This window comes from Mandrillus leucophaeus, unplaced genomic scaffold (assembly GCF_000951045.1).
Source record: "Mandrillus leucophaeus isolate KB7577 unplaced genomic scaffold, Mleu.le_1.0 Scaffold314, whole genome shotgun sequence".
NCBI lineage: Eukaryota > Metazoa > Chordata > Mammalia > Primates > Cercopithecidae > Mandrillus > Mandrillus leucophaeus.
Genome location: NW_012103299.1, coordinates 158,777 through 184,721, shown reverse-complemented (window position 1 = coordinate 184,721; position 25,945 = coordinate 158,777). Strand labels below are relative to the sequence as shown.

The 25,945-nt window shown below is 47.9% G+C and overlaps 1 long non-coding RNA gene across 1 annotated transcript in view; it reads right to left on the bottom strand.

Moving 5' to 3' along the window:
• Positions 1-1,073: 1,073 nt before the first annotated feature.
• LOC105544963 overlaps positions 1,074-25,945 on the bottom strand; it is a 38,092-nt gene continuing 13,220 nt past the window's right edge. The window contains exons 2-3 of the long non-coding RNA XR_001006848.1: positions 5,196-5,295; positions 1,074-1,360 (exon numbers count right to left, since the gene is read on the bottom strand). This is a non-coding gene — a long non-coding RNA (uncharacterized LOC105544963). The remainder of the gene's footprint in view (positions 1,361-5,195; positions 5,296-25,945) is intronic.

Here is a 25,945-nt window from a genome sequence, read left to right as displayed (position 1 = left end):
GACTACAGGCGCCCGCCACCTCGCCCTGCTAATTTTCTTGTATTTTTAGTAGAGACGGGGTTTCACCGTGTTAGCCAGGATGGTCTCGATCTCCTGACCTCGTGATCCGCCCGTCTCGGCCTCCCAAAGTGCTGGGATTACAGGCTTGAGCCACCGCGCCGGCACTAATTCCATCATGAATGCCCCCACCTTCATGACCTCACTGAAACCTAATGACCTATCAGAGGGCCCACTTCTTAATACTGTCACTTTGGGGGTTAGGGCTTCCACATACCAATTTGGAGACACACGAACATTTAGTCCATAAAATATGCGCAGGTGGCCCAGACTAAGCTGATCAGCTCCCTTTCCTGGGCCTGTCAGGATCCTTCTCTGGCTTTTGGGTTGTTTGTTTGTTTGTTCAAAATAGAAATAGGCATATGTGTGAGAAGGTGAGGTGAGAGTTGCAGGCAGCCACCTACCTGCCCAGGGGAGGAGGCCCTTTTGCAATAAGAAAGAATGAAGACAGCACCAAGAGAGACACGGAGGAGGAAGACGGAGAAGGAGAGGTGCTTTCGCCTCCCTGGACCCGGTGGGCCCTGAGGTCTGCTTCTAACCTGTCTTTTCTCTATTTAGTTTTGTCAGCTAATAAGTCTGTCTTTCTACATATATTCATTCAAATTCCATTTGTTTTCCTTGCAAGTAAAAGAATGCTGACAACTTCAGGATTGGGCAAGGAGCTAGTCCTTTTCCCCTCTTGAGAGCTGGGGTAGCAGAGTAGTAGGAGCAGAGCAGCCAGGATGTCCAGATTTGAAGTTGTGCATGTTGTTCTGGGCAAAATTCTCAGCTTCCTGTGCCTCAGTTTCTTATCTGTAAAGTGGGGTTGATAATGGTGCCTACCTCATGCAGTCAGGGCTGAGGATTAAGTGAGTTATATGTGTAAGGTGCTTTGCACGCTGCCTGGTGCGCCGTCAGCTCAGCATCTTTGAGCTGATTTCCATCTCCCTTGGGTCTTGTGGCCTGTGAACAGAGCCTTACTGGGCCTAAGTGCTGAGGAAATGGAACGAACCGAGGGAGAGAGCAATACTCTCTTGTGATCTAGTTAGTAGCCAGCTGGCAGACTTCTGGTATTGCTCACTGATGAGGGGCCGCTGGGTGCCTGATGAGTCCTGGGAAATGCCTGGGGCAGGGTGGCTGGCCTGGGCCTGTCTGTCCTGGGATGCCCCTCCCAGAGCTCCCAGCATGGCAGCACTAAGGCTGTTTTGGGGCCAGCTGGACCCTACGTGGGAGGATAGAGAAGTGGAAAGAACCCTGGGCCTGCAATCCAGCAGTTGTACACCGTGGTTTCCTGGAGGAACTCATGCACATGTGTCCTGGAGGCCTGCAAGAGAACGGCACCGTGGAGATGACCAGCAACTAATACCACCCAAAGGCCCACCAACAGGAGAATGGATACACCAGCAGGGGTGCATGCATGCCACGGAGCACAGTCCTGGTGAGAGTGAATCAGTGTCAGCCACATGCATCAACACCGATGAGGCTGAGACTCATAATATCAAATTTCGAATTGCAAGTAGCAGAAGGATCAAAGTTATATTTTTAATAAAGCTTTGAAACACAAGCAAATTGAGCACTGTATTGTTTAGGGACACATTCACATTTGGTAAAGACATAAAGCAAAGCAAGGGAGCGAGACAAAAATGAAATTCCAGGGCGGTCAGGTGGTCAGGGCTTGGGGGTGGCGTGGAGTCGGGGAAGGGCACCAGAGCGCCTCTCACCTCAGCTCCGACGGCTTTGGCAGATTCTAGTTCTGACACGGAGTTGTAGATTCACAGCTGTTATAGGTTCATTGCTTGTTATGCTTTATAACAATATAAACTGCATATGTTCAGTTGAAATATTTCATAATAAAGGTTTTTTAAAAAAGAACATTGGGCTTATCTTTCCCATCAGATACAGGCATTTTTGTTTTGACTTTCTATTTCCTTTTTTTTAATGACTAAAGATCATTTTGCCTCTGCAAATATAAATTTAAAAAAAATAAGGCTGGGCATGGTGGCTTACACCTGTCATCCGAGCACTTTGGGAGGCCGAGGTGGGTGGATAACTTGAGGTCAGGAGTTTGAGACCAGCCTGGCCAACATGGTGAAACCCCATCTCTACCAAAACTATAAAAAATTAGCCAGGCATGGTGGCGTGCATCTGTAATCCCAGCTACTTGGGATGCTGAGGCAGGAGAATCACTTGAACCGGGGGGGCGGGGTTTGCTTGGGCGGGGTTTTTGCCCTTGCCCCCGGGCTTGGTTGCCGGGGGGGGCTTCCTTTTCAAAATTAATTAATTTTTTTAAAATTTTTTTTTAAAAGCACTGGATTTGCAGTTGGGAGCAAAAGATTTGGGGTTGCCCCTTCCCACAACCACTGTCATTGCTGGGACCTCTGCAGCCATCTCCCCCCAGCCTCCATCCTCACCCACTGCATTTCAGTCTCTGTTTGGCCCCCAGCAGAGTTATCTTTGTAACTATAAATGGCATTCGCTCATTTTCCTGCATCCTGAAGTCCAAGCCTGTTCTTTTCAACCATGTCGCTCCCTGTTCCTCTTCACCCCTTGTATGTAGCTAGATGTAGAGTTCATGGGACCAAAAATCTGCCTTCTGCTTCGGTGTCTTTGCTCAAGCCATACCTGGGAGAATAAGTCAGGCCTGAGCACCTGTGTCTGGGTCTCAGAGCTCAGCATGCAAAAGAGCCTGGGTTGAGACTCTATCACCCACCATGAATTCTACATGGAGTGACTTTTCTGTCCCTAAGTGATCCTTCCGGGCTCATTTCAGGCAAAATCTCTTCCGGGAAGCCTTCCCTGATGTCCACCCTTTATTCTCACACCCCCTCTGCTAACCCCTATCAAAGTACCCTAAAATTTCCACAGCACTTTGAAACTTTCTGTATATGTGCCTCCTCCACTAGACTACCTACTCCCCAAAGGCAAGAACTGGTCTTACTTTGTTTGTTTCAATAGCAACTGTATCAGCCCTGGCATGGTAACACTCAAATGGTAATGCCCTGAGGGAAGGGTTTTGCCTGTTTTGCTCCTCTGCGTATTTTAAGTGCCTAGAACACAGCCTGGCATATGGTAGCTGTGCTGCAAATGGTTATCGAGTGAATGAATAAGTGAATGGATGGACGTTAACCTGTACTGAGTACTGAGTAAAGTTCTATTGCTTAGAAGCTGTGTGAGCTTCGATGAGACACTTAACCTCTCTGAGCCTCCCTTTCTCCCTCTGTCAATGGGGATATTAATAGTACTATTCTTGAAGGATCACCATGAGATTTGGCAGAAAGATGCATGTGACAGAGCCTAGAAAATGGCAGGTGCACAGCAGCCCGCGCTGGTTGCATATGGATTTAGCCCTGACCCCAGTGGCCTCAGGCAAATTCCCAGTGGCTCTGAGGTTGTCCATCTGAGCTCAGAGTCCCCTCAGCCTCCCTGGGTGGTCCATGGGAAAACAGGGTCGCAGGTCTGTGCTCCTCCTCCTTAGTCAAGGGTCAGTGACCCCTAGTGTCATCTCTGACCGCTGGGTCAGTGGATCTATTGTGCAGGGCCTGTTGGTGTCTGGGCAGCCTCACTGAGTCCCCAGAGCCCAGCTGGTCAGTGCAGCCAAGGTCATGGTCCTCGTTCCTTGAATGGCTCTTTCTTTAAATAGAGGCAAACTTTTCTTCAGCAGCCACAGGTAGCTCCTAACGCAGCCAGCTGTCTGAGCAGTCTCTCAGCTCCCTTTGGATCCTAACACGCTAGAGAGGGGGCAGGATGGGTGGAGAAGGTATCACACAGACCTAGCTCCAGTGCTGCCTTCCCCAGCTTCTGGCCGTGTGACCTGGGCAAGTGACTTCACATCTCAGAGCCTCAGTGTCCACATCTTTTGTGTGTGTGTGTGTGACAGAGTCTTGCTCTGTCACCAAGGCTGGAGTGCAGTGACATGATCTTGGCTCACTGCAACCTCCACGTCCCGGGTTCAAGCAATTCTCCTGCCTCAGCCTCCCAAGTAGCTGGGATTACAAGCGCGTGCCACCGGGCCCAGCTAATTCTGGTATTTTTAGTGGAGACAGGGTTTTGTCATGTTGGCCAGGCTGGTCTCAAACTCCTGACCTCATGTGATCCGCCTGCCTCATCCCGCCAAAGTGCTGGGATTACAGGCGTGAGCCGCCGCGCCTGACTCAGTCTCTACATCTTTGAAATGGGGAATGTGAGAAGCAGAGAGAAGGCATGTAATTCTCTTAATTAACTGGCATTCACTACAGAGTTATGTGATTATTAAATACATAATAAAATATAAAAATATAAGGTGCTCTGGTTATATAATCATGAGGTCTGATGATGGTGATGACTGCACTTCAGTGGACTACCTTATGCGCGACCGACTGCCACGAAGTTCTGTCCATGTGTGCTTGTGTGTTTGCATCTGTGTATTATAATATATATACATACATGGTATATAAATAGATACTTCGTGTTATATAAGAAAATGATAGCACAGTAAAAATGCATAAATATTATTGAGCATGTTTGTATAAATGAGTGAACAAAGAGACATTTGGGATGCAAGGACCAGTGGTATACGCTGCCCAAACACAAGCCCCGTTTGACTGTTGCTAATGCACAAAGAGAGGGCTGGCGGACATGGCCTGCATGCTCTGCACACCTGCCCATCTGCACCACACTCCCCTGTGGTCTTGCTGCTGTTGCCATGCTGGGACCATCCTGCTTCTCACACCAGGACCACACAGGCTTTCGCAGAACTGTTGATTTCTCCCTCACAGCACTTGTCACAGTTGACACATTTTATTTATTTGTAATTGTCAGTTTACGTGTCTCCTCCACCGGACTGATAGTTAGCTGCACTGAAGTCAGAGGTCCCATCTGATTTTACTCTCCATTTTCTCTCCAACACCCGTTAGGGTATGTGGTGCAGCTTAGATGCTTGATAAAATAATTGAACAAATCTATGGATGGTTGGATGGTCAGAGGGATGAATAGACGAGTGGTTGGATGAATAGATGGGTGGTTGAATGGATAAATGGTTGAATGGATGGGTGGACAGATAGATGGAAGATGGATAGATGGATGGATGGATGGATGATGGTCAGATGCATGGATGGTTGGGTGGATGAAGGGATGGATGGATGGTTGGATGAATATCATAGGCTTTCCTTTAAGGAGCTTACCATCCATTTGGAGTCACAAGATCAAGACCCAGAACATGGTCAGTGGTAACTCACATCTTGCGGTGAAGGATCCTGTGCCCCTTGACAGAAGGACCTATTCCTGTGAAAGGAATAGAGAGGACCTTGTGGCTGACAAGGGCAGGGAGAGGCCCATGGTTATCTTCTTGAAGAATGGTCCTTGCTTCTATGAAGCAGGAAACATATTTTCAAAAAACCCAAGGACGGTTTTTTATGAACAACCTTTCTATGTCTTTGCTGAAATTCAGTACTGCATCACTCAATTCCTCAAGCTTGTATTAGGCTGTCCTCATGCCAGATCCTGGGCCATGTTCTGAGGACACAGAGATGAGCCAGAGGGTCTCTGTCTGAGGACTCAGAGTCTGGGGGAGACAGATCTGTAAATTCTGCAACCAGGCAGGCCACAGCAGAGGTGTGAGCAGAGGAGAAACAAAACAATCTAAACGCTTTGGTGGAGACAGGCAGTCAGACAAAGCGTGGGGAGGAGGTGGTGTTTAAACTGATTCCTGAAGGATCGGTGGGAGTGGCCCCCTCCCCAACTCCGTCCTGATGGGAGAAGTTTTTCTGATAGAGAAAAAAAATGCGGGCAAGGAGAAAAACCAGGTGAGAGCTTCCTGGCTTCGGGGCCTGAGTGCCAGTGCTGGCGGGGAGAAATGAGCAATGAGGCTGGGAAGTTAGGTGAGCCCTGCCTGGTTGGGCAAGGGCCTGGGCTTCCCTCTGAAGGTGATAGGGAGCTCTTGATGGGATTCACGCAGCGGGGAGGTCTGATGGAGCTTGAGGCAGGGTGGAAGAGGGACAGGAGGGGTGAGTTGGAAGCAGGAAGGCTGCATGGGAGGCCATGGCAAGATAGCAAGTGGTGCAGGTCTAAACAGGGGCAGTAGAATAGGAAGTCAAAGAGGGGAGGCCACACACATCTTAGACAAGACATTCTTGTTTATTCATCTCTGAAAGTGAAAGGGAGGCAAATACAGATTTATTATGCCACTGTCCAGAGCGAATTGTAAGGGTACAGGGTTGGTGACTGACATTACTGCTCCAAGAAACTCAAGAAACCAGACCTGTCCCCATCCCCTGCTCCCTGTCAATGTGTTTTGGGTTCCTCTTGCCCACCAGATGCAGAAAGGAGGGACAGCCATGCAGAGCTACAGGGAGGCAGAGCACAGGGCCAGGTTTCCGGGATGTCGAGGGAGGGAGAGGAACGTGAGCAGGAGAGGGAGTTAGGGTGGGGAAAGGAAAAGGTATGGAAAACTGCAGACCATAACCCTTGGCAAGCTCCAAAAGAAGAGGAATAGTAGGGGATGCAGAGAAAGGGACCACTACAGCCGTGGGCAGGAGCTTCTATTTCCAAATGGATGTGGGGAGGAAGAGTTCAGAGCGAACATATTTGCCAGGAGAATTGTGAGAGAAATGACTCAGGGTTCCACAACAATAGCTAATAGGATAGCAACGGATTGGAGCGTGTACATATCTTTATGTTCTAAAACATTTTTTTCAGGAGACACTGTAGCGCCAGAATCACAAGTGCATGTCTGTGGACAGAGCAGGTCACGCAAATGAGGGAAGTGGGCCACATATTCAAAACACAGTAGCTCAAGCATCATGGCCAGCTGCAGGTGACACCAGGCTATAGCGTCCAGGAGACAATAGGGAGGGACTGTGGCAAACTGGAGAGCACAGGTCCACAAGGGCACAGCAGCAGGTCAGCTCCCACTGCTGCCACCCTGTAGGAATACAGGGCTGGGTGACCATGTTTTCTGAGTTTTCACAAACATTCAGAAATGTTGATTCTTTCAGGAAACCTCCTGATATGTAAATAGTAGCAGCTAGTTCAGATTTCACCCTGTGTGAAAAAAACAAAGCCATCCAGCCTGTGGCTCTGCAGTGGGTCCCTCTGCTCCCCAGCAACCTTGCAATCAACTGAAAACACACGTCACACAGGTCCTGCTGCCTTCACTCACGTCTGCAGCTTTTCCCCAGGGGGTCTGGAGGGAGAACAGGGCTGGGAGTCAGTTGTGGCGTCTACTCCTGGTAGAGTTCCACCTCTAATGTTGCAAACCCTGCAATGTTTCCAGGCCTCCGTTCCTCCACCTATACAATGGTGGGAAGATCTTGGCTCTTCCAGCCAAAATTCTCTTCTTTTGCAATGCTCCCAAATCACTACCACCTTCTGTTGATTGAGGCCCTCCTACCTGCCAGACCCTGTGTTACTCACTCTGAGTCCCTTGCCCAAGATCACACAGCTATTGATGTGGCAAAGGCTGCATTCCAACCCATACCCATCTGACTTCAAAGGCCTTTGGCTTAGGCACTGTATTGTCTCCAGTGAAAGCAGCATATTAAATAATTCAGGTAATGCTCCAGGAAAGGGGAGTGTGTTCCATTGCTCTTCATGCTACGACCCAGCTTCTAAGAGATCCAAACAGTTACTTTTTGTAGCTCATGGGCCAGTATAGATTTTTTAGGGTTCTCTTCGACCTTGTAAAAGCTAGAGGCATAGAGGACTTAGCAAAAGGCCAGAGGAATTAACAGCATCAGATGCAGCAGGAGTCTCACCCAAGGCTTCACACAGGCCTGGACTGTCCCACTAAGCATCATTTGGCAGAAGAGCAGAGGAAAGAACTCACCCCAAGAGAAAAGTGAGGTGCATGAAGCCTGCCAAGAACACGGCCTCTGTTGGAGGGCAGGGGTGGCTGTTCATATGGCTCAGTGGCTGTTCCTTCCTCAAGTGCGGGGACTGGAGCAGAAACCAGAAGGCCATTTGCATTAAAATGTGCCACTCTGAGAGCACCCAGGCCTGTGTCCCCTCAGACTGCTGTTCCATCAGTTATTTCAAATGTCGTCTCTTTCTACTCAACTGCTGAAGTCAAAAACCTGGTGTTATTCTTGATCTCTTCTTTCACCTCAAGTCTCAAATTCAGTCCATTGCCAAATTCTGTGACTCGCCCCAAAATGTCTGACGGCTGTGTCATCTTCCCTCCTCTGCACTGTCCCGGCCATGGCTGCTCTGCTGCTCTCCTCCTTCACCTTGCCTCTTTCCAATCTATTTGTGACACAGCAGCTAGAGAAGTTTTTATACAATGCAGATCTGGCCCTGTCCCTCCTGTGCTTAAAAACCCTTCAGTGACTCCCTAGGGCACCGTTAGTAATGTGCAGGCTTCCCTCCATGACCTACAAATCCTTCTGCTATCCCTCACACACTGTGCTTCTGCCACCCTGCCCTCTTTTCAGTTCCTCAAATATGCCAAGTTCTTTCTGGCTTTGCAGTCCTACCAGCGTGCATTTGAATCCCGGGTAACCTTGAGTAAGTGCCGTCACCTCTTTGAGCCCCATTCTACTCATCTCTGAAATAGGTATAATTGTATAGCTTATTTCAAGGCATCATCAGTATTGACTTTTTTGCTTTAAACTTACAATCCCATGGAAAATCCCATGGAACACTCTCTTGCTTTAAACCTATAATCCTATGGAAAATGGTGGAGAGAGAAGGGTTAACGTCATCCACTGACAATTTCACCATCATCATCTACTTAACAACCACAAAGTAAGTCAAAGACATTCATACCTTTTGGCTTCTGTTTAAATGAGTCACACAGTCAAATATAAACTATTTTCACTTAAAAAATTACAGTCTACAACACCTGTTTAAAAAATTTTGTGTTCATTACTCCCTTGTTTCTCTGTACACTTTTATGACCTATTTATGGATTTCTAAACAAAGTCTAGCTATTTTGCCTGGTTTTGGACTTTGTGCAAATGGAATCATACTCTCTGTGCTCTGTGACTTGCTTCCTGTATTCACATGAGGATCTGGGATTCACCCACGTCCACGCCTGCAGCAGCCATTTATTCGTTGTCACTGCTGCGTCGTCCTGCCCTGGAGGAAGGTAGCCCTGTTTTCTCACACATTCCACTCTCTGTAGACATTTGGGCTGTTTCCGCTTTTGCTATCGTGAATGGTCTTGCTGTGCGCAGGCTGTGTGTGTCTCCCGGCACTGGAATGCTACGGTTCCCGGAGGGGACACACTAGCAGGGCAGTGGTAGATCCCAGTGTGTGTGCGTGGAGCTAACTAGGAAACGCCAACTGTTCCCAAAGGGCTTGCTCCACAAGGATTCTCCCATCAGCAGTGACTGTTCTACCACATCCAACTGGGAAGAAAGGTGGAATGAGACGAATATGGAAAGATTACTTTTCATATATGTGTGTGGATAAGTGCATAGGTCTATGTAATCATCATATATTTTATGCATTGTTATGAGTGTATGTGACCTCGTTAATTTCTGCAGAGGTTTAAACCATGTTTGCTTAAACCTCTGGGGTACCCCACTATGGCTTTCATTGGTACAAATGATCAGGGTCTTGTTCAGCACCTTCACTTCCTGTCTGGAATCCTCCAGGACCTCTGCTGAACCTCTGTTCAGACCCTCCAGGATACAGCCTGGGCTGACCACAGTCTTGAACAAGTCCAGGAATGATGAAACCTGCTTTTCTAAGACAAATCCCCTGGAATGACATTCAAAGTCCTTCCTGTGCTGAAATAACACCAGCTCCTGCACTGACCTCCTGGTCGCTCAGCGTTTCAGGCACGTTCTGCCTCTGCACATTCGCCCTCAGAGGTCCTCTGCAGGGTCACCCTTCCCTGGATCTTCCTTCCCCAGGCTCCTCTGTCCCTCAGTCTATTCAGGTCTGTGCCCAAGATCTTCTCTGACCACCCTGTCCAAAAGACAGGCCACCACCCATGGCTGTACCTCACCCTGCTCTGTTTTTCTTACAAACATGACCTCCCAATGCTCATACATGGATGTGCTCCTCTGTTCTCTGTGTTTCCACCAGAAGATGAGTGCTTTGGGGTAGGGATGCATCTTTTTACCTGTTGTGTTAACTGTGCCCAGAGCTGTGCCCACCACATAGCAGATTCTCAAGATAGAATTGCTGAACAAATTTACGAATGAAGGAGTCACCCACCATGCTTTAAAACCTCAGCGTGGGAGATCGGTTCAGCAATGAGTTCTTTTCTTTTCATTTAAAAACACTCCTTGGCCAGGCACAGTTGCTCACACCTGTAATCCTAGCACTATGGGAGGCTGAGGCTGGAGGATCACCTGAGATCAGGAGTTTGAGACCAGCCTGGCCAACATGGTGAAACCCTGTCTCTATGAAAAATACAAAAACTTAGCCGGGTGTGGTGGCGTGTGCCTGTAATCCCAGCTACTCAGGGGGCTGAGGCGTGAGAATCTCTTGAACCTGGGAGGCGGAGGTTGCAGTGAGCCGAGATTGCACCACTGCTCTCCAGCCTGGGTGACAGCAAGACTCTCTTTCAAAGAAAAAAAAAAAAAACTCCTTATTAAATTCCCCCGCAGAAATTAGTGAAATAGCTTGCACTCACAACAATGCATAAAACGTATGATAATTACATAGGTCTATGCACTTATACACACACATATATGAAAAATAATCTTTCCGTATTCATCTCATTCTACCTGTCTTCCCAGCAACTAATAATTAGCCGTCCTCATACTCAGACACATACAAAAAATAGGGCTTCTTAGTTGAATTTGTACCAAAAAAAGTGGGATCCTATTGTATTCTGTATCTTGTTTTTCTCATTTAACAATAATGTGCTGGACATTAATCCAGAGAACTGGATATGTAGCAAACCTTGTTTAACAGGTGCAAAATATTCCATTATGTGGGCGACCCGCAATTTATTCAACTATTCCCCAGCTGACGGACATGCAAAGGTGCTTTTAGATTTTTGCCACTATGAACAGTGCAGCAATAACACCTTGTACTTACAAACCTTATAAACGATTGTTGTTCTATAGGACAGATTCCCACGTAAGGGATCCCGTTGTCAAAAGACACATGCATTTTGTATTTTAATAGATGAGACCAGGTTATTTCAACAAGTCACTTACTCTGCCCTTTTGCTGTCCTGAGCTTTCTTTGCTCCTGATTTCCCCAGCACCCTCCCCCTGCAGCCCCACCCAAGGTTGCCCAGAAGTGGGGTCCATCCTAACTTCCCAGGAGGCCCAGTTTCCAGGTGCAGAATTGCGTCTGGCCAGAATACCCATTCATAAGAAGCCATTTCAGTTCCACTCCCACAGTAACGTGCACGGGTGCCGCAACTGTCTTCCCTCCAGCGGCTCACAAGGCCAGGCCTGGCCTGAGGTGGCCTGAGGTGGCTTCAGGAGCAAAGGTGGAGAAAGCGGGGAGGGAGGAGGAGAGAGGCAGGAAATGACTACAGGAGCCACCTGGAGTGTATCCTCAATCCAGCCTCAGGTTCCCTTTTTGTTCTGAGCATCTCGTAGCCAGTGTGATACCAATGATGATGCCAACAACAATAATAAAAGTCAGCATGCGTAGCAGTGGCTCCCAGCGGGGCAGCTTTTGTGCCCCCACCGCAAGGAACTCTTGGCAATGTGTGGAGACATTTTTGGTTGTCACAACTTGGAAGGGGGTGCTAATGGCATCTAGCAGGTAGGGCCCAGGGAAGCTGCTAATTTCCCACCATGAAAAATTATCCAGCTCAAAATGTCAATAGTGCCGTGTTTCTCACAAGTGCCTGGTTTATAGTGTGCTTACGGCATGACGGGAGCTGTGCTAAGTGGTCCGTACATGCATGATTGATTTAATCTTCACACTCTTCTTTGAGCTAGGTTTTATCATTACACCCACTTTACAGATGAGGACACTGAGACTCGGAGAGGTGAAGTGACTTGCTCGCGATCCACCGCTGTGGAGGGCAGAGGCTGCACTTGGACTCAGGTCTGCTTGACTTCACCACACCGAATGGTCTTTGTAGGCTCTGTGCTGTGGCAGCAGATAGGGCGTCTGATACAAACCTCATGACAAAGACTTGGTGGGTGGGAAGGGCCTGGATGTGATCTTGGTCATGCCTATCTACCTCTGACACAGTAGGGAGGTCTCCCTCCCTGTGACACCTCAGCTTCTGAGCTTGTTGTGAGGTGGGGCAGGGGGGAGCTGACATTGTGGGTGAGGCATCCTCTGTGGCTGGGAAGCTGGCAGCCAACGAAACGCGCGGTGCAGCCGATCCCATTATGTCTGATGGGACGTTCTCAAGCCAAAGCTGGGCTGTTCTTTACAACACCTGGGAGGGTACATTTGTGTTCTCTGCCTGTGCATGCTCGTGTGTGTGAGCTTGGCTGTGTGCACTTACCCAAATGCGCCTCGGTGGGTCTATAGACACATGCACAAGTGTGCTCTGTGTCTTTGTGTATAGGTTTGCCTTTGTTCACGTGGTATCTCGTTCTCTATTTGCCTATGTGTTTGACTATACAGGCAAATATGTCTACATGCACATCTCTATCTGATTATATTAGAGCTGGGTGTCCAGGGGTGTGTGTGTGTGTGTGTGTGTGTGTAGGTGATGGTGAGCTGTGGCTATTGTATCTATGTGTGTATGAAGTGAGTCTGGGTGTGTGTGTGTTTGCACATATAAAGGTATAATGGTGTGCTTTTATGTACATGTATTTTGGACGGACTGTACATGTGTGTCTATATATGTATTTGTGTGTGAATAGTGTGTCTGTACCAAATGTATACCTGTGACTATGTGAACTGTGTGACTTTGTGTACACGTATATAGAGGGGGCTGGGTGCCGTGATTGCTCTGTGAATGTGTGTGTGAGTGTGTGTGTGTGTATGATAGAGTGAGAGACAGACTCCAGGCTTTTACCAACACAGAAGCTGCAACAACACTGCTCTTTGTGTGTTCTTTCAGCCTTCAAGAGTGTCACCCTCTCCTTAGGTCAGAAAAGATGAGCACAGGGCGAGGAGCTTGACCCAGGCCCTCCCTCCCCGCCCTCACTGCCCCAGCCTGCCCCCACAGTGCCAGCTGTCAGGGACAGAGGGCCTCAGGCCTCACCCCCCTGCCAGCCAGTCACTAAGGCTAAACATTTACCGAGGCCTGAGGCCATGTTTGCTTAAACCTCCGGGGTCACTGCACACATGCGATCTGTTTTGGATGGCTTCTGTTCTGCAGGCTGAGGGGAGCAGGTGCCGGCTTGGCAAGGTGCTTGGGGTTGCAGCTTCCCTCCGTGAGATGCGCTGCTGAAATCAAAGCTTGCTTCATCTCACAAGAAGTTAAACCTTGGCTATGCGTTCAATGACTTACTCTTTCAGAGGGATGTGTCCTAAACTCTAGCGTCTTTGTCAACCACTGTGTATCTTCTGTAACTCTACGGACACTTTTCTTTAAATTGATCTGCTTTTAAAAATATAAGTACCTATTTTAGCTTTATTCAAAGCAAGTTTATCTTATGTCATCAAGGGTCAGATATGCTAATTATAAGTTTATATCTATTTTTATATCCTTAAAACACATGAAAATAAAAAGCATTGAGCCCTCCATTCCCTCACAGTCTTGCAGGCCTGGTGTCGGGAATGAAAATGCCTCGGAGGCTGCCTCTTGCCTTCTGCTTTAAAGGTGGCAATCTATTTCAGGAGATCTTATTTCCATACAACTTGCCCAGGAAGACACCTTTTGCATAGAATCAGGCAGGTCTGGTGTACCTGGGAGAAAGGTTTCCAAATCCTCAGACGGAGAATGTGTGCTTTCTGGATCTGGCAGGAGGCTGGGGGAGCCTCAGGGTGCAGTGCTGGAGGCTGCAGAGGAGTTTCCCCAGATCTGTGCCTCCCTTCCTCCTTGGTCAGGATCCTCCCCTGAGGACCTGGCTCTGTAGTGTCACTGCCTTGGTAACCCTGAGCAAAGACTCAGGCACAGAGCTTCCTTCCTTTGTGGGGTGGGGACCCGGCGGCAGTGGGGGAGAATAAGAGGGGAGGGGAGAGAAAGGAAGGGGAGAGCAGAACAGAGGGGGAGGGGAGGGGAGGCAGATGCCCAGACAGATGGGCCTGGCCATGGGCTCTGCAGGCCTAATGAATTTCCTTCCTCCACCCTCAGGCAGGTCAGTAAATGAGACCAGCGACAGCATCTGGGATGACTCCAGGATGAGGCTAATAAATCAGGCCTAGAATGAATCCTGCTTCCCTGGAGATGGAAGAGGTAGGCCAGGCAGCAGGGAAGCTGGAAGGGCCCAGAGAAGTTCCAGCAGCAGCCAGCCCTTCGAAGGTGCTGGAAGGCGTTCCCTTCCGACAAGAGTCGGGGGCTTCCAGAGGTGCTGGCTGTGCAGGGTTGAGTCCCAGAGTGGATAGGTGAGTGGGGTGAGTTCTCCCAATGTCCTGGCTTGCTGACCTCTGGGCCTCAGCACAGGGACACCCTCCCCAACTGTCGCTTAGTTTATTCCTACGAATCTGCTAGTCTCAGTTCAGGCATCACCTCCTCCTTGAGGGAGGAAGCCTTCCTGGACCCTTAGGGGCCACACCCACGCACCCCTAAGGTTCCCTGAATTTCTGCCATCAGCCCACCCACCACATCAGGCTGTTTGCACCTCCCCTGGAATGCAAGTTTATGGAAACAGAGATGAGCTGCAGCCCCAGTGGCCAGCGATGTGCCTGGCATCTAGTAGGTGATATTGATATTCACTGATATTATTAATAAGTTGAATGAAAGAGAGGAGAGAGAAGAGAAGGTAGCAAGCGTTGGTAATTCTCTGGGGGAGCAAACCTAACTTGCCCCTGGACAGAGGGAGCTGGAAGAAGTCTATGCCATTCTTGCATCCCAGGGCCCTGGGGCCACTCCGTTGCTCAAGTGTGCCCCCCCTGCCCCCACCAGTGGGGGATGGGACCTCAGGCCAGGTACTCACCTTCCTGAGGCTCAGGAAGTTTCCTTACCAAAAGGAAGCTTCGGGAAAGCCTGGGTTGTGGGAATGACATTAGGTAAGCTATTTGGAAATGCTTTGGCGAGCATCAAAAGTCCTTCACTCCTGTGAGGCGTGAAATCACACCGTCCCTCGGCTGGATGAAACAGAAAGAATATAGCGTTGAACGGAATTTTGCAGATGAGCAACTGAGTCCAGATGAGAGTGGTGAATTCCCCTGTTCTCATACACTGGTGAGGTAGACCATGGCACTGATAGCCCAGGTTCTGGACCTACCCTGCCTGGGTCAGAACCTGGTTGTCACTTGGGAGCTGTGTGCCTGTGGGTATGTCATTTACCCTCCCTGAGCCTCTGCTTTCTATAGGACTAGGCTCTGAACAGCAGCTACCTCAGGGCACCGTACAGAGTATGAAACAAGATATTCCTAAAACCACTTGTTTCTTGATTGCCTGCTATGAACCACGCATTGTAGTATTGGAAATTAAGGAGGGAACATATCAGAGAGAAAAAAAAAAGGCCTGCTTTTAGGAAGCAGTATATTCTAGAGGGAAGGAATGAACAATGGAAACCACCTTTTTAAGGTAACAACATCGGTGTTTTAGCGCTGATAAGTGCTGGGAGGGAAAGGCAAGCTGAGGGCCAGGGGGCATTCACGTGCTTCTGTGTGGGTAAGGTGTGGGGTTTGCAAGCTCGTGTTGGGACACTGGGGAAGTCCTCCCCAAGAAGGTCTTTTGACTAAAGCCCCTGAGCACAGGGCTGGCCAGGAGGGAGCACTCAGCAAAAGGTACTCTCAGAGTAACTGAGAAACAGAGCCACCTCTGTCCACCACTGAAGCACATTTCAGTTCCTGCCAGGGCATCCTCCCCTACCCAGCCCACTGTCCATTGGCTAACTTCCTCCTGCCCTCCTGACTTTGCACAATCTGGGCTACCAGTCCTTCCCAAGGAAAGTCAGCTTCTGTCCCATATCAGAATCATTGCAGGGGTGTGTGTGTGTGTGTGTGAGTGCACACACAAGCGCACGCGTGTGTGCATGCATGCGTGGCTGTGACACTTGCATTTATGGACAATTCTGTACTCATGTGCTCAATGAAGGACAGTATGGTACATATGAGTGGAAGTATGAGGCCTAAATTCAAGGGTACGAATATAATTGTTGAACACATTAATTTGTGTCTGTAAATAGGAGTATGCCCGTGAGGGGGTGAGGTTTGCCTGCATGCATGTGCATGTGCACAGAAGGCTATGTGTGCTGGTGCATGTGTGTGCCAGGCGTCTTGGAGAGAAGGGAGCAGCCTGGGTGGGAGGGGCTTCTCTGCGGGTGGATTTCAGATGATAACAGGAGGGTTCTGGGCTCAGCCAGGAATTCTGGGTTTTGCCATGCTAGGCCCAGCTGGGCGAGGCTTGGGCTAGGAAGGGGTTGGAGGTAGAGCCTTCAGAGGGCATTGTGGTGGCCTCTATGTGGTCCACATTTCCATGGAGAAACACCCTAGAACAGCAGGCTGTGGCACCAAAGAGTGTGTCCACAGGGACAAAGAAAGTTTACTATGTTTGCAGTTAATAATAGCACCTACTATTACTGGTCACCTTCTAGTATCTTCTCTCTTTTAATGCTCACAAGTTTATAGAAAGAAGGCATTATAATCCTTCTTGTTTTCAGATAAAGAAACTGAGGTGCAGAGAAGGTAAGTGATTTGTCTAGCATCACACACCATAGGTAACAGGGCTGGGACTGTTGCCCAAGCAGCCTCATTCTAGATGTTGCACCTCAGCCGTGGCTCCGGACTGCCTCTGTGCTCCAGGGGCATGCATAATGAGCTATGTAGATGCCACAGGGACTGAGTGGTCCAGGATGGTTGGTTTCCCAAGTCAAGGAAGTTAGGAAGGTGATGTCTGTTTGAGACGATTTAAAGGTCTTGTGGCAGGCTGTCTCAACTCTCAAATTTCTCTCTGATAATTAGTTATCTCTTGATTTTTGATTTGAACATCTTACACATTCTTTCACCAGAGAGAAACATTCCCCTTCCCTCAGGTCCCACTCAAGAATTCCTAGGGAAAGTACAACCTGTTTCTACTTACAGAATACTTCTTACACCAGACATGTAATGTTTATCCTCACCAACAACCCATTATCCAATATTCTCATACCAACTGGATGTCCTACAATTTAACTCAATTCTGACAGTATCTACCTGGAGTTAGCATCAGATGCCACAAGTTAAGGGCTCAGTCCCACAAGACTGCCCCCACTTCTGATGCCATTCACAAGTCCTGGGCCTCCTATACTTCCGACCAACTGGCTCTACATCAGACGTTCCATCCCCAGGTTGATGATTTGCTACAATAGCACACAGAACTCAGGAAGGCACTTTGCTTATTATTACTGGGTTACTATAAACGGTACAACTCAGGAACAGCTGGAAGGAAGGCATATGTAGGACAAAGTAAGAAGGACGGGGTACAGATCTTTATGTCCTCTCCAGGTGCACCCACTCCACCCAATGCCCCCACGTGTTCGCTGACATGGAAGCTCTCTGAGCCCCACCATCCAGGGATTTTATGGAGGTTTCATTACTTAGGCATGCTTGATTAAATTATTGGCCAATGGTGATTAATTCGATCTCCAGCCTCTCTCCCCTTCCCAGAGGTTGGAAGGTGAGGCTAAAAGTTCCAAACCTCCAGTCCTGCCTTGGTCTTTCTGGTGACCAGCCCCATCCTGAAGCTGGTTAGAGATCCCAGTTCATTAGCATACAAAAAGATACTCTTAACTACTTTGGAGATTCCAAAGGTCTTAGAAGTTCATGTGTCAGGAACCAGGGACTAAGACTAAATATTATAACAAAAGATGTTCCTGTCACCCCTATCATGTGGAAAATTACAAGGGTTTTAGGAGCTCTGTGCCAGAAACTGAGGAGGAAGAACAAATGCATGTACTTCTTATATGCCAGCATCACAGGAAGTCTCTGATTGGTCTGAATTGGACCAATCAAAATTGTCCTCAAGGTAGGAAATACCATGATTGGCTCAGCTAGTATTGGACCAATCAACAGTGATGAGGGAGCAGGATCATATGAAACATGGCGTCTTCAGCCAGAGATAGTGTTTGGAGGGGGGCAGAGTAAGTTCCAGGAAAAGGAAGTGATGCTGGAAAGACAGGGTCATGATTATCAACTGCACCCAATCTTTGGGCCCAAATGTTGGAATTTTCTTCAGAGGTTTATTTGATCAGACCCCCAAGGTGTTTCAGTTTCTAGAGACACTTATTAAAACTCAAAGAAGCCTGAGAAGATCCACACTGAAGTTGAAATTAGATGCCAAGAGCAATCAGGCAGGAGAAAGAAATAATAGGAATCCAAATGTGAAAACGGGAAGTCAAGCTATCTCTCTTCACAGACCCTTGATCCTATACCTAGAAAACCCTAAGGACTCCACCAAAAGGCTCCTGTAACTGTTAAATGACTTCAGTAAAGTTTCAGAATACAAAATCTATGCACAAAAATCGGTAACATTCCTATACACCAATAATGATCAAGCTCAGAGCCAAATCAAGAATGCAATAGCATTTATTTCATTTACAGTACACACACACACACTCTACCTGAGAATACAGCTAACCAAGGAGGTAAAAGATATCTACCAGGAGAACTACAAAACACTGCTGAAAGAAATCATAGATGACAAAGACAAATGAAAAAACATTCCATGCTCATAGATTAGAAGAATCAATGTCATTGAAATGGCCATTCTGCCCAAAACCATCTACAGATTCAATGTTACTCCTATCAAACTACCAACATCATTATTCACAGAATTAGAAAAAAAAACTATTCTAAAATTCATGTGAAACCAAAAAAAGAGCCCAAATAGCCAAAGCCAAAACAATCCTAAATGAAAAGAACGATGCCAGGGACATCACATTATCTGACTTCAAACTATACTATAAAGCTACAGAAACTAAAATAGCATGGTACTGGTACAAAAACAGGCACATAGACCAGAAACAAAACCTCACACCTACAGTCATCTGATCTTTGACAAGGCTGACAAAAGTAAGCAATGGGGAAAGGACTTCCTATTCAATAAGTGATGTTGGGATAGTTGGCAAGCCATATGCAGAAGAATTAAACTGGACCCTGACCTTTCACTGTATACAACAATTAACTCAGAGTGGATTAAAGATTTAAATGTAAGACCTCAAACTATAAGAACCCTAGAAACACTGGGCATAGTGACTCACATCTGTAATCCTAGTACTTTGGGAGGCCAAGGCAGGAGGATCACTTGTCAAGTAATCCCTTTTTAATAGGGAGACCCTGCCTCTATTAAAAAAAAACAACAAAAAATTAGCCAAGTGTGGTGGTGTGTGCCTGTGTTGCCAGCTACTCGGGAGGCTGAAGTGGGAGGATCACGAGCCTAGGAGGTAGATATTGCAGTGAGCTGAGATGGCACCACTGCACTCCAGCCTGGGAGACAGGGTGAGACCGTCTCAAAAACAAAACAAAACAAAACAAAACAAAAAAAGAATCCTGGAAAAAAACCTGGAAAACACCATTCTGGACATCAGCCTTGGGAAATAATTTATGATAATAAATTAATAATTTATTGCAACAAAAACAACAATTGACAAAGGGAACCTAATTAAACTAAGGAGCTTCTGCACAGCAAAAGAAACTATCAACAGAGTGAAGAGATAACCTATAGAATGGGGGAATTAATTGCAAACTGGGTATTTGACAAAGAGCTTAAACCATTCAACAAGCAAAAACTAAATATCAGAAAGTGGGCAAAAGACATGAACAGACACGTCCCATAAGTGGCCAAAAAAACTATGAAAAAATGCTGCACACCATTAATCATAAAAGAAGCGCAAATCGAAACCACAACAAGTCGCCATTTCACACCAGTTCGAAGGGCTATTATTAAATGTCAAAACCCCACAAATACTGACGAGGCTGTGGAGAAAATGGAACGCTTATCCACTGCCGGTAGGAATGTAAATTGGTTCAGCCACTGTAGAAAGCAGTTTGGAGATTTCTCAAAGAGCTTGAGAAAGAATTACCATCTGACCTAGCAACCCCATTAGTGGGTAAATATCCAAAAGAAAACAAAAAGGCACATGCACTCCCCCGTTTATCACAGCACTATTCACAATAGCAAAGACAAGAAATCAATCTAAGTGGCCCTCAACAGTGGACTGGATAAAGAAAATATGCTACATATACACCATGGAATACTATGCAGCCATAGAAAAGAATAAAATTATGTTCTCTGCAGCAACATCGATGAAGCTGGAGGCCATTATTGTAGGCAAATTAACCCAGGAGCAGAAAACCAAATACCACATGTTCTCACTTAAGTGGGAGCTAAACATTGGCTACTCATGGACATAAAGATGGGAACACTGTGCACTGGGGACTACTAGAGTGGGGAGGGAGAGAGAGGAGCAAGGGCTGAAAAACCAACTGTTGGGTATACTATGCTTAGTACCTGGGTGACAGGATCATTTGTACCCCAACCTCAGCTTCACACAATATTCCTGGGTAACAAATTTGCACATGTACAACCTGAATCTAAAATAAAAGTTGAAAGAAAAGAAGAAAGACATTCGCTGCCAAGGATCTGACAGCAAAATCCGATGGTAGTGGGATGAGACCTGACACCTATAAGATGGCTTTGCAATTTGGCCCCAGGACCTGTCAATGCATCCATGAAACGGCTTGGGAGAAGACTTTGGAGCCAAGCAGAGCTAGATCAGATCTCCACATAGCTCTTCTAGGAGCTAGCTGTGTGGCCTTGGGCAAGTCACCTCACCACTCTGAGCCCCTGTAAAATCAAAAGCTGAAAGCAGCAGGGCTGTTCCCAGGCCTTCCAATGAGGTCAGTTACCTTATCCACACCTTCGAGTTGCTCATTAAACAGCTGCGGCTGGGCGTTTTCTTTATGTTAACCTGGTTGGTCCTTATGCTTTGGTGACCACTTCATGAATCCTGTGAGCTATCCCTAACCAGAAAATGAGACCACATGTTCCTCTGGGGAAGCGATTATTCTGCTCTCCGGATCTCCCCTTTATCCTAGAGGTAGCAGGGTGAAGTCAAACAGGAATAAGCTTTGAAGTCAGGTAGAACTGGACTTGAATCCCACTTCTGTCGACAACTAGACATGCGACCATGGGGAAGTCACTTCTCTTCTCTCATCCAATCTATAAAAGATAGATAATTCTTCCCTTCAAAGCTGAGCATGAGAATTAAATGCAGTAACATGTGCAACTGCCTAACATACAGTGTCTGCTCAACCACTGATTTTGGAAAACCATATTGAGCACGTACTATCCATTTACTCGGCAGGTATTTATGGAGCCCCTCCCGTGTGCCAGGAATCTTCCTAGGTGAATTCCACATATAAAACAGACAGGCTGTCTTTCAGCCTGCAGCTCCCATTCTTGCATAGGGGATAGACGTAGACAATCAACTAATAGGTAAATAAACACCTGGTGTCAAGTAGGGACACGTTCTTTGAGGAAAAACAAAGGGTGTGGGGATAGTGAGCGAAAAGGTGGGTGTGTGGAGCAGAGGATGTGTTGTGAGTTCAAATACTACACGTTGGCATAGGAATTGCCAGGGATACAGAAAGAGATGGAGCCCCTTCTTCTAGGAACTGGCATGCCAGGCAGAAAATAGTGTGGTTAGAACTGGAACGGAAGAGTGCAGCTCTAATCACTGTGCAGGGGCTCTCGACAGGTCCATGGGCTTAGTGTATCCTGGCTCTGTCCGGAGCCACCATCCTCGCCTGGGAGGAAGTTAATGCTTATCACAATCCAAGTGGGATTCAGAAATCCACTTAGCAACATCCCGGTCCTCTGAATGCTCTAGGCACTTCTTTGGATACTTGTGGGATGAAGACAGTAACCTCCCCAGTCCACTCCCTATCCACCTGCCACTCTTCCTACTCCAGGGTGCCCTGGACAGAGGTGAGACCTCACATTCGGGCAGTTCAGAGTCAGATCTCACTTGAATCCTCACTCGGTGCCTACTGGCTGTGTGATCTTGGGCAGGACCCTCCAAGTGGCCGAGCCTCACGTTCTTCATCTGTGAAACTGGGATAAGAACGGCATACATAGAGCATTTCTAAACCTCTTCTCCCAGGTCCAATCCTTGAGAGTTTCTGCTCCCCCGCTCACCAACTCTCCCTCCAATCATGAGTTCTCAACCACGCAGCCTGGCCAACAGGTCTGTGTTCCTCCTCAGCCTTCCGGGAGCTGTTGAGGGCAGGAGAGGGCGTGGCATTCTCAGGCAAAAAACAAAATGCGGTCTTGGCTTTGTTATTCAGTTGTGTGACCTCGGAAACCTCGTGCCGTCTCTGACCCTTAACTTCCCCATCTGTCAGCCACGTGGTATAATAACCCCTGCCTCCCAGGCAGGTGGTGAGGGTTATTGGAAAGAATGCAGAGAAATTACTGGAAACATCTCAGATGTCTGATAAGTGGCAAGTGTTATCTTTCCTTTTAGTCTTCCCTACTTGATCTCCAAATGAGTCACATTTATTCAGCACTCACTGTGGAGCAGGCTTTACTTACATGATCCCGTTTAACCTGCACAGCATTCCTGGCTGTTGGTATTTTCATTATCTGCTCTATATCTGAGCTAACCGGGCACACAGAGGTAAGGTAATTTGCTCCAAGCACCCTAATTAGGAAGTGATGGGTTCAACATTCAGACCCCAGCATCTGTCTCCAGAGCCTGTGATCTATCCACCACAGTGCTCTCTGCCTCTCCTCTATCAAACCATCCTGATCATTGTTTTTCTGTGCATAATGACTGTTTGACCCCCAGAGCCTCTGCCATGAAAAGAAGAGGCATTGAAGGCCCAGAGGAGGAGCCTGGTCCTGCTCTATCTCAATGCACTACCAGAATTCTCTACAAAGCTTTTGTCCTGACTGCTGTGTCTGGCACAGTGTGAGATTCTGAATGAGGCCATCCCTGTCCTCAAGGAGCTCAGAGTCTGGTGGCAGAATAGCAGAGGGTGGCTGAGCAGAGCCATGCCGGCTGTCAAGTCCAGCAGCCTGGATTGGAAACTCAGCTGTAACACTTATCAGCTGTGGACATTTGGGTAAGTCTCTGAGCCTCAGTTTCCTCATCTGTCAAGTAGGGATAATACCACCAGTCCCCCCGGAGAGGGCTGCTAGAGTTAGGGCATACACTCGGCCCCCAGGGAGTACCTGACAATACTGTTCTTAGAGCAGGAGATGGCAGCATGCTCTTCCTTGCACACAGGTCAGGATGCTACAACCAGACAGCTACCAACAGGCTAAGAGGTTTATTAAGCACCTATTAAGTGCCTCAGGGTTAGCAATTATAATCTCATCCGATCTTTGCAGTAACTGCGGGGTGGCAATTACTACCTACAAGTTACAGATGAAAAGCTTCAGCTGAGGGAGGCGATCAGCCAAGGTCACATGGTGGGGTGCGCGGGAGCTCAGACTCGGTTTGTTGCACCCTGTAGGCTCCTGAGCAGAGGAAGGGTCTCAAGAAAGAGCCTCTGCGGCTTGGTGGGGTCTTCACGGCATTGCCGGTCAAGCCTCTTCTTTTCCCTCACTGGCTTCTTATCCTTTGCTTCCCAGGGGCAGCTCCCCAGGCATCCATGCGGGCCTCTCTGCTCTTCTCCTCAGAGAGCTCATCTACCTTAGAGCTTCCAGGACCCTCCGCCCCCACCACCAGCCCGCTTTATTTCAGGAGCCACGTTCCTCAGCGCACCGGGCCTGTTCTCGCTCAGGTGCCCAGCGACTCAGTACAATCGAGCAGGGGCTCATGAAGAATTGAGCATTGTTTGTCAGAACCTTCTCATCTTTCCCGTCACATGCTCCTGCTCATGTTCCCCAGGGCCCAGTCTAGCTGCTGAGCTGACTGACTCTGCTTCCATCTCCTGCCCTCCCACACATCTGCAGCCAAGTCCAGCTGGTCCTAGCTACCACTGCACTAACATTCAGACCTTCACCTCCCCACAGGCCCCTCCCCTCACCCAGCCCAGCTGGGACCTGGCCTGGCCCACTCCATGCCTCAACCTGCTCTTACTTAAAGCTGTCTCCCACCCTGGCCGGCATTCCAGCATCTCCAGTGTCTAATCATGAGATGATTCCTTATCAAACGCTGTTTCCGCTTGTGACTTGCCTTCTTTAAACACTGTGTTTCTTCCTGACACTTACAGAAAACATAACTTATTTTTCTCCTGCTTCTTCAAAAAGTAGCTAATGAAAATCTCTTGTATTAATCAGGGATCTCCAGAAAAATAGAGCTGATAGGGGGGTGCGTGTATTCGAAAGAGATTTGCCTTAAGGAATCGGCTCACGCAATTATGGGGGCTGGCAAGTCCAGAATCCGCAGTGCAGATTGGCAACATCTGGGGACATTTTTGGCTGTCACAATTCAGGGACTGCTAATGGCCTCTGGCGGGCAGGGACTGGGGATGCTGTAAACATTCTACAAGGCACAGGACAGCTGCCCACAACAAAGAATGACCTGGCCCAAATGTCCACAGAGGTTGAGCAGAGCTGTTGCAGCAGACTCCCCCTTCCTGGGACCACAACTGCTGCTCAGACCCCTTCCCCTAGGCACAGTCCTGGCTTGGATTCTCAGCTCTGCAGTGGACAAGTCTCCAACCCAAGGCAAAGTATATCACATAGCCACACCTCCACCTTCAGCATCCAGAACCACTTCGTCTAGTATGGTAGCCACTGGCCACATGTGACCATGGAGCACTTGAAATGTGCAAGTCCACATTGAGAGGTGCTGTGAAGGTAAAAGACACAGCAGATTTCTGAGACTTAGGAAGAAAAAGGAACATAAAACATCACAGTAGGCCTGGCGTGGCGGCTCACACCTGTAATCCTAGCACTTTGGGAGGCTGAGGCTGGTGGATCGCTTGAGCCCAGGAGTTTGAGGGCAGCCTGGGCAACATGGTGAAACCCCATCACTACAAAAAATACAAAAATTAGCTGGGTGTGGTGGCAGGCACTTGGGGTCTTAGCTACTCAGGAGGCTGAGGTGGGAGAATCACCTGAGCCTGGGAGTTAGAGGCTACAGTAAGCCGAGATCGCACCACTGCACTCCAGCCTAGGTGACAGAGTAAGACCATGTCTCAAAAAAGAAAAAATCACAGCAATCATCTTTATCAGTTTTTTGTTTTGTTTTCTTTTCTTTTCTTTTTTTTTTTTTTTTTTTTGAGACAGAGTCTCGCTCTGTCACCCAGGCTGTAGTGCAGTAGCGCGATCTCAGCTCACTGCCAGCTCCACCTCCCGGGTTCACGCCATTCTCCTGCCTCAGCTTCCCAAGTGGCTGGGACTACAGGTGCCCGCCACCATGCCCGGCTAATTTTTTTTTTGTTTTTGTGTTTTTAGTAGAGATGGGGTTTCACAGTGTTAGTCAGGATGGTCTCCATCTCCTGACCTCGTGATCTGCCTACCTCGGCCTCCCAAAGTGCTGGGATTACAGGTGTGAGCCACCACGCCTGGCCCATTTTTATCATTTTTATATTGATTCCTGTTGAAATAATATTTTGAATGCATTACGTGAAATAAAATGTATGGTTAAAGTTCATTGTACCTGTTTCTGCCTTTTATTAGTGTGGATACTAGAGATGTTAAAATAATTATGTGACTGACTGTCTCTGGAGAGACCAGGCCCATCATGAGATGGGTGTGTGAGAGATGTGGAATGACCTTTCTGTTGCCAGGCACATAGGGAATGCTCTTTGCATCTTCTGGGAATCTGAATTTTCTTTTTTTTTTTTTTTTTCCTGAGATGGAGTTTCCCTCTTGTTGCCCAGGTTGGAGTGCAGTGGTGCGATCTTGGCTTACTGCAACCTCCGCCTCGCGAGTAGCTGGGATTACAGGTGTGCACCACCACGCCCAGCTAATTTTTGTATTTTTAGTAGAGATGGGGTTTCACCATGTTGGCCAGGCTGGTCTCCAACTCCTGACCTCAGGTGATCCACCTGCCTGGGC